The 9,026-nt window shown below is 24.5% G+C and overlaps 2 long non-coding RNA genes across 2 annotated transcripts; one reads left to right on the plus strand and one right to left on the minus strand.

Moving 5' to 3' along the window:
• Positions 1-3,332: 3,332 nt before the first annotated feature.
• LOC137832695 (uncharacterized) lies at positions 3,333-3,732 on the minus strand. Its single transcript, XR_011084603.1, has 2 exons — positions 3,627-3,732; positions 3,333-3,550 (listed from the first exon to the last, which is right to left on the minus strand). It is a non-coding gene; the product is annotated as an uncharacterized lncRNA (long non-coding RNA).
• A 3,766-nt stretch (positions 3,733-7,498) lies between these two features.
• Positions 7,499-7,961, plus strand: LOC137832340 (uncharacterized). The gene is made up of 2 exons (XR_011084559.1): positions 7,499-7,603; positions 7,681-7,961. It is a non-coding gene; the product is annotated as an uncharacterized lncRNA (long non-coding RNA).
• Positions 7,962-9,026: the final 1,065 nt, after the last annotated feature.

The following is a 9,026-nucleotide window of genomic DNA, read 5'->3' on the forward strand; positions in this document are numbered from 1 at the left end:
GCACGTGCGCCAAGGAGCCAAGAGTGGTCAGACATCGGTCATCAGGATGTACCGACGTGCCACTAAACAATGTGGAGAGGTCAGACATCGGAAACCCAAACAGTAGAGATGGGCCACGAGAAGTGGATCCCAAATCACACGCTAATTATCAGTAAGGGAGAAGCCTAGATCACGAGGGCCCATGCGTGTAGAGTGGATGACGCATTTAGGCGTAACACAAAGTATAGAGCCACTGGAAGGATATGACCTGCAAGGGTCATGTTCAGGGGTGAGCTGCATGCATGGCACGTGATCAACTAGGGCACTCCTGGAGGCGGGTGACCCCAGAGATCAGGTGCACGAGGAGGCACCCAGGTGGTCATCCCGTTAGAGGTTGCACTCCAGTTAGGGATCCCACATGCTAGGTTATCCTGAGAGTAAGGTAATAAAAGTGTTGGGCCCGCCCATCAGAAATGCCCATTTCAGGTAAAGAGGAAACCCTAGTTTCAGTCTATAAATAGTAAGTTAACAAACTTGACAAGGGAGAATTCTCTTGCGTCGCTAAACACACACACAGTAGCAAGATTATACAGTTTCGGTGTTTCCTAGCCCTAGTACTGACTTGAGCGTCGGAGTGCAAATGGTCGCTAGGGCGCCTTTTGTCTTTGTGTTTTCAGGTGTTCATCACAGGAAAGGCACATGCGAATGTAAGGAATCTGAGCGTGAGAGTGACGTAGGCGCACGAAGGCGTTTCAAGTCAACCGGCAGGAACAATAAGTATATTTAAATCAAACTTTTGCACATATAACTCTTAGTATGACATCCACTATTTCACATAATTTCGTAACATGTAAATTTTGTAGTTTTAAGTAAAGTAAAACGTACAAACCGTATATTGTACTTTTAAACCTGACCTATATGTGTTTATTATATTAAAGACTCAAATATATTATTAAAATAAAGAAAAAAAATAGGATAAATTCATAATGTATATTGAACAAATAAGGTTATATTTTTATAAAGATAAAAATATATAGAAAATATGGTCTAAGCCTAATACATAGATAGAAATATCTAAAACTATCTATAATATCTAACAATATCTATAATATCTCATAATATTTAATAATTTATCATAATATTTAATAATATCTAACACTACTCTTAAGCTAGTGCATATAAATCATATGTACCCAACTTGTTATAAATATAATCAATCATAGGTCCTTGTAGGGATTTAATAAAAATATCTGTTAATAGATCATTTGAATTAATAAACTCAGTCTTGATATCTTCCGATACAAACTTTTCTCCAATAAAATGACAACCAATCTCAATATGCTTTGTTCTTTCATGAAAAATAGTATTTGACCTAATATGAAGAGCAACCCGATTATCACATACAAGTGTCCTTTGAGCCACCTTTCCAAATTGCAATTCTTTAAGTATCTAAAATAAGCTCACAACTAGTCGAGGCCATAGCTCTATATTCTACCTCTACACTGGATCTTGCCACAACACTTTGTTTCTTGCTCTTCCAAAAGATATCAAGTTACCACCAATGGAGACGCAATATTCGAAAGTTGATCTTCTACCAAATGGAGATCATGCCCAATCAACATCTAAATAACATTGCTAAATTTTCCAAACAAAGCCCTAGGAGACTGCTTAAGACCATATAAGGATTTGCGGAGATGACATACCAATTCAAAAGACTCCCCTTGAGCAACAAAGTTGAGAGGTTTGCTCCATATAAATTTCTTCCTACAAATCCCCATTAAGAAATTCATTTTTAACATACAATTGATAAAGAGGTCATCATTGAAGAGCAAGCATGGTTATGAATAAGCAAACACCATCTTTGCCATTGGAGAAAAAGTATCACCATAGTCTAAACCAAAAATTTAGGTATAACCCTTAACCACAAGTTGAGTTTTGAGATGATCAATAGTACAATGAAGACCAACTTTGATAGAAAAAATCCACCTACAACCAACAACAGATTTCTTAAAGGGTAAAGGAACGAGTTACGAAGTTCCATTATTTTGAAGTACACTCATTTCATCAAACATGACTTGATGTCAACCATGATAGGCTAATGCATCACCTATAGATTTTGGAATGCATATATAAGAAATAAACGAAAGGTAGGAGAGGATCATAAGTATACCTACCTTTCGTTTATTTCTTCTATATATTTTTATCTTTATAAAAATATAAGTCTATGTGTTAAATATACATTATGAATTTATCCTATTTTTTTACATTATTAAAGGCTTTAATATAATAAACACATACTAAATACAGGTTTCAAAGGACAATATATAGTTTGTACGTTTTACTTTTCTTAGAGTTATATGTGTAAAAGTTTGATTTAAATATACTTATAAATAAATTTTAAAGTAAATATGTGTTTTAGTTATTACAATATTATTTAATTTCTAATTGTGGTATATTTATCATTTTAATTCTTTGTTGTATGTTTATTTAAAAGATTATACATAAATTATAAATACGAAAATATAGATAATTTATTTTAATTGGATTTTAATGATAAGTAGAACCATCACCCTTACAATTTATTTTTCAAGTAAAATCTCTAACACTAAAAAAAAAAGCAGATGAATAAGTTTTTAGAATGTTTCTTACTTCATCTTGAAGAATAGGAATCTACTGAGCATAGAATTTTCTATCTATATGCTAAAAATATTCATATTATACTTTAATGTGATGTTTAATAAGAGTTATAATATTCCAATTTTATATGTTTTTGTATAAATATAAGAGTTAGAGATGTCCAATATAATTTTGTTAAGAATATGTAATTACGAAACAACTGTGTAATTTTTTTTTATTTGAATGTACAAGTTGCATAAGAAATTATTTAAAAACAATATCTAATGTTTAAATTTTTATTTTTATTTACTCATTAAAGTTTCACATTTTTTTAAACATTAAAAATAAATTATCATTATGAAAAGTTGATTATAAAAGTAAATGTATATGTTTTCTTTTTTTAATTTAAGTTTATTAAGATAACGTAGATTGATTCTATTATAATTTTATTTTTAAGAGAGATTTCAAAGAGTTAAGAAAGAAAAATATATCTAAATTGTTTAAGATATTTACTCTTAAGTAATGAAAAATTATTCAAGGTATAAAACCATTTGAATGAAATAAATCTTATAAAATGTATATTTTAAGGTAAATCTAAGTTATTAAAATAAATGAATAATGAGAAGTAGAGCTTAATGCATAGGAAAAAATTACTATAATAATTTAATTAAATTTTTTTATGATGAAAAAATTATATTTTTCACTATTATTGTACCGGAATTAAAACAATAATCGAATATAAATAAAGTAGCAAAATTTTATTTGAAGAATTTGATGAATACTTAACACCTGTAACGACACATGCAGATTGGAGGCCTAAAATCATTATTACAAAAACCAATTGCTCTGTTTTGAGACTTTTTTGGGCAATCAATGAAACAGTTCTCTTCACAGTAATCATACAACTTCACGTCACAATTCTTTCCTTCTACCACTTTCATTGGTCCTTCATTTCCTACAACAAACAAAAACTTGTGTAAAAACACAAAATCTTTGAAAAAAAACATGAGCAATTGAAAAGCAAAGCATACCAATGCCAATGAAAAGAACCAGAATGAGCATAAGTGAGAATGTGATCTTCATTGCAATTTAACTTTGGAACAATGTTTCTTCCTTAAATGCAATTCTGATTAGATTGATACAATGCTATGATAAACGGTCTATATATATACACATACATAGGAGACAACACAATTCATTGACTCTATTTTGTGCAACTACATAATGTCAATGTATTATTACCAAAAAAAATGCTAGGATTTATCTTGTTTATTAAATTTTAATCCTAACATGCAAATAACATTTACTATATAATTTATTTCAATCAAATTATTTTCTTAATTTAACTGATAGAATTATGAAACTTTTTCTTACTTATTTATAACAATTATTAATACAATACTTTTACTATTTTTATAAGAAATAATGAAGTATATATGTAATGACATTAGTTTGAATTAGTAAATGTATTTAATGTTAAGATGTAAATAAATTTTAATATATATTTAATACTTTTTTAAATTTTGGTTTCAATATTTTTCAAAATTGCTTTATATAAAGTCAACTTAAATTTAATGTAACAGCTATTTATTTTCTGGTATTAATAATTTTTTAAATTTTGGTTTCAATATTTTTCAAAATTGCTTTAAATAAAGTCAACCTAAATTTAATGTAACAGTTATTTATTTCCAGGTATTAATAAGTTTTTAAATTTTGGTTTCAATATTTTTCAAAATTGCTTTAAAAAGTCAACTTAAATTTAATGTAACAGTTATTTATTATATAAAAGAGCTGCTTGTTAAACTTTTTTAATCAACTTTTAATAAAATAATTTTACTTTCAAATAAATAAAGTAAAATTATCTTTTTTTAAATAAATAATTCAATAAAGTATTCCTTTTAAATATTAAATAATTATTCTTTTAAAATAATCATTACATAATTTTCTTAATATTCTTACCAAATTTTGCATTTATATATTTTTTAATTGTATTATTTTAATTTATTTTAATTATTTTAATATTGATTTTAGAAAATTATATATATTTTAAATTATATTATTTTATTTTAATAAAAGTATAAAATATATTGTATTTCTGTTAGAGAAATAAATATATTTTTTTATAAAACTTGATACTAGTCATCATTATTATCTATTAGTAGACTTTAAATGTAATCAATCTTATAAAATCAGTTTATCTTATAAAATCAGTTTATAAGAGTGTTTCTAACGATAGTGTTAGATTTTTTACTTAGAAAACGGTGATGTTTTACTTATCACTAAAATTCAACTAAAATAAATTTCCTAAACTTTAGTATTTTTATAATTTAAGTATAATCTTTGAAATAAACATACAATAAAGAATTAAAATGATAAATATACAAAACTGGAAATTAAATAGTATTATAATAACTAAAACAACATCTTTACTTTAAAGTTTATTTATCAAGCATATTTAAGTCAAACTTTTACACATATAACTATGACATTGACTATTTCACATAATTTTGTTAGATATTTCACAATGCATATCAACTATCTTTATCATACTTCATAACATATACCTTAAGCATATTTCACAACACTTACCAACATTTTTTTCACAAACCTATTTTACAACACGTACTTTTATCACAAATAAATGTATCATATATTTTTATAAGCTGTTATCACAATATCTCTATAACTATCCTCTTAAAATTTTATTTTAGTATATTCACTTTAATTTATATGTCATCCTAAATACACACATATAATACATACACACACCATATTATATAATATTTCTTAATATTATAAACTATAATTCTAAACAAAATTTTATTTATCATTTGTTTTGGATTTTAAAATAAAATCAATTTTTTAACACTTTAAAATTTGTAGTTTTAAGTAAAGTAAAACATACAAACTAGATATTGCCATTTGACACTTGTATTTAGTATTTGTTTACATTAAAGACTCAAATATATACAAGGAAAACCAAAATATATTATTAAAATAAAGGTTAAAGAAAAAGTAGGATAACTCGTATATTTATATTGGTAAAAATTCTCCTTGCACTTTCATATAATTTTAAAAAACTAAATATTCTTGATAATTTTCGGATTGGTGAAATCAAAAACTTTTTATTTATTTTGAATATCGGCTTATACAATCGGATAGTTGAAATCGGATCCGAAACTGTATAACGGATTGTACTGGTTTGTTTTTATCATATATATATTCTAAAAATAATAAAATATATTCATACTTTTATTACACTAAAATAATATAATTTCAAATATATTTAATTTTGTAAAAATGATATTAAAATATATTAAATATAGAATTTGAAATATATATATATATATATATATATATATATATAAACTTTTGTAAGAAATGTTAAGAAAACTATGTAAGGATTATTTTTAAAAGAATATTTATTTAATATTTTAAAAAATTAATTTAATTATTTATTTTATAAAATAAATTATTTTATTTATTTAAAATTAAAATTATGTAATTAAAAGATTATTAAAAAATTTAACAAATAATGTATCACCTCTGTTATATAATTGATACACGCACACACGTACCTAGAAATAAATAACTGTTACCTTTAATTAAAATTGATTGAGTTATTTTAAAGCAATTTTGAAAAATCGTGAATTCAAAATTTAAAAATTATTAATACATTTAATAATTGAAGTTAATGTCATTAATTACATGTATATTACATTATTTCTTATAAAATTATAAGATTATTTTAGGCTTAAAGTACACTTCTTAATTTGGTATCACAGTAATTTAGAACATATCTTATCAAGAATTTGTTGGGTTTACCAAGTCACTCGCACCACCCACAAATACATAGTCTTAAGTACGAGTTGACAGGTCTCGGCATGAGGAAGGTGTGTTGGAAATTTCACATCGACTAGAAATAAAAGATCTTTCATAATATATAAGTAGGTACGAACTTCACTTAGTTTTATAAGATTAAGTTAGACTTAAAGTTCACATCTTAATATGTAATGACAACTATGCTTAATATGTAATGACAACTATGCTTGACAAAACATTTTATAAAAATAATTATATATATATATATATAATTTGATAAAAATATTGTTAAGAAAATTATGTAATGATTATTTTTAAAAGAATACTTATTTAATATTTAAAATGAAAAAATTATTGAATTATTTATTTTATAAAATGATAATTTAATTTTATTTATTTGAAAGTGAAATTATCTAATTAAAAGATTATTAACTTTTTTAACAAATATTGTACCACTTCTTTTATATAATGATACATGCATACACACGTACATGGAAATAAATCATTGCTACCTTTAATTTAAATTGATTTATAGTGTGAAGGAAATGTGTGTGATAAGTTTGTTAATTTATGATTTATTCATAGAGAATCATTTCATTAGTATAATAGATTTTCATCTAGTTTGTTTTTAGAATTCTTTATGAATAGGTATAGTCTACCTATTTTTCCCATTTTTTTGTTTTTTCTTTTTTTTCTTTTTTTTTAATAATACTTTTTTCATGTGATGGCAGATGATTGTTGTTACATGAGATGACCGCCTAACTGAGATGTCAAGTTGCATAGTGATGCCTAACATGAAAACTTTTATAAAAAAAGATAAAAAAAATTGACTAATTTATTTAAAGCAGTTTTGGAAATTTTTGAAACTAAAATTTAAAAAAGTATTGAATATATATTAAATGTTATTAAATTTACTAATTCAACTTAATGTCATTACATATATATTTAATTATTTGTTATAAAAATACTAAAAAGTATTACATCAATAATTGTTATAAACAAGTAAGAAAAAAATTTGTTTGAAAAAAATTATATGCATTTGTGTATATATATATGGAGTGTCTATCATAGTTTCATATCATTTTATTCATAATTGCATTCAAGTAAGAAATATTGTTATAGAACTAAATTACGATGAAGATCACATTCTCACTTATGTTCATTTTGCTTGTTTCCATTGGGATTGGTATGCTTTGCTTTTCAACTGTTCATCTTTTTTTTTCAAAGATGTTGTGTTTTTAAACAAGTTATTGTTTGTTGCAGAAAATGAAGGGCCAATGAAAGTGGCAGAGGGAAAGATTTGTGATGTAAAGTTGTATGATTACTGTGAAGAGAACTGTTTCAATGATTGCCCAAGGAAGTATTCAAATTTTGCAGTTGGTGTTTGTAATTATGATGTTAAGCCTCCAGTATGCATGTGTCGTATGCACTGTTAAGTATTCACCAAATTCTTCAACACAAAAAAGTCTCTTTATGTAAGACCATGGTGGATTAAAATTGCAATTTTATATATAATAACTCTTTTTTTAATTATCATCTTTTAACACGGTGACATTATTTTCTTAATTTATTACTTTTATTTACAATCAATAATTAATTTATTACTTTTATATTCAATAATTATAAAAAATTGAATATAAAGGAATTCAATCAAAATATTTGTTACTTTTTGCATTGGTATTAAAAAATTGAATATAAAACTTGAATAATTATAAAAAATTTGAATATAAATTGATTATAATTGAATAAAAAATTAAACATATGTTTGCTACTGATATAAAACATCAATATTCTTCCATCTCAAACATAGTCAAACATTAATAATTCAATAATTAAGATAAAACATCAACTTGTTTTTCTTTTTGACTCACGCGGACTGCGAATTATGAGGGACGACTTAGCGGGTTGAGTTACTTAGTCTGCCATGCACTTTTTGCATGACTCGTCCTGCATTGTCATCCCTATTTGAAATGCCTTTTATAAATAAAATAGTAATAAAATTTTAAACTCCAAAATAAACTATGCCTGAGATGTCAAGATCGGTCCTACCAATATTATTTTAACGAAATTAAATTCAGAAAAAAAAACATATACCTTACTTTTTTTAATTATTTTTCATAATGATGTTTTATTTATAATGCCTTAAAATGTGAAACTTCAATTAAATAAATAAAATTAAAATTTAAACCTTATATCTTGTCTTCAAATAATTTCTTACGCAATGTATACATTTCAAATAATTTTTTACACAATTGTTTCATAATTATTGATTATTATACTTATCACTAAAATTTAACTAAAATAATACTCTAAACTTTGGTATTCATGATAATGATTTATGTGTAACCTTTTAAACAACCATGCAACAAAGAATTAAGATCATCATAAACATAAGATAATTAGAAATTAAATAATATTATAATCACTAAAACAAATCTTTATTTTAAAATTTATTTATCAACCATATTTAAATCAAACTTTTAGATATATTACTCTTTTACTCTTAGTATCACATCCATCATTTCACATATTTTTGCAACATATTTTACAATTTATACCAATTATCTTTATCATATTTTATAACATATACTAATCCAAAACATATTTCA

This window comes from Phaseolus vulgaris, chromosome 11 (genome assembly GCF_000499845.2).
Source record: "Phaseolus vulgaris cultivar G19833 chromosome 11, P. vulgaris v2.0, whole genome shotgun sequence".
Taxonomy (NCBI): Eukaryota; Viridiplantae; Streptophyta; class Magnoliopsida; order Fabales; family Fabaceae; genus Phaseolus; species Phaseolus vulgaris.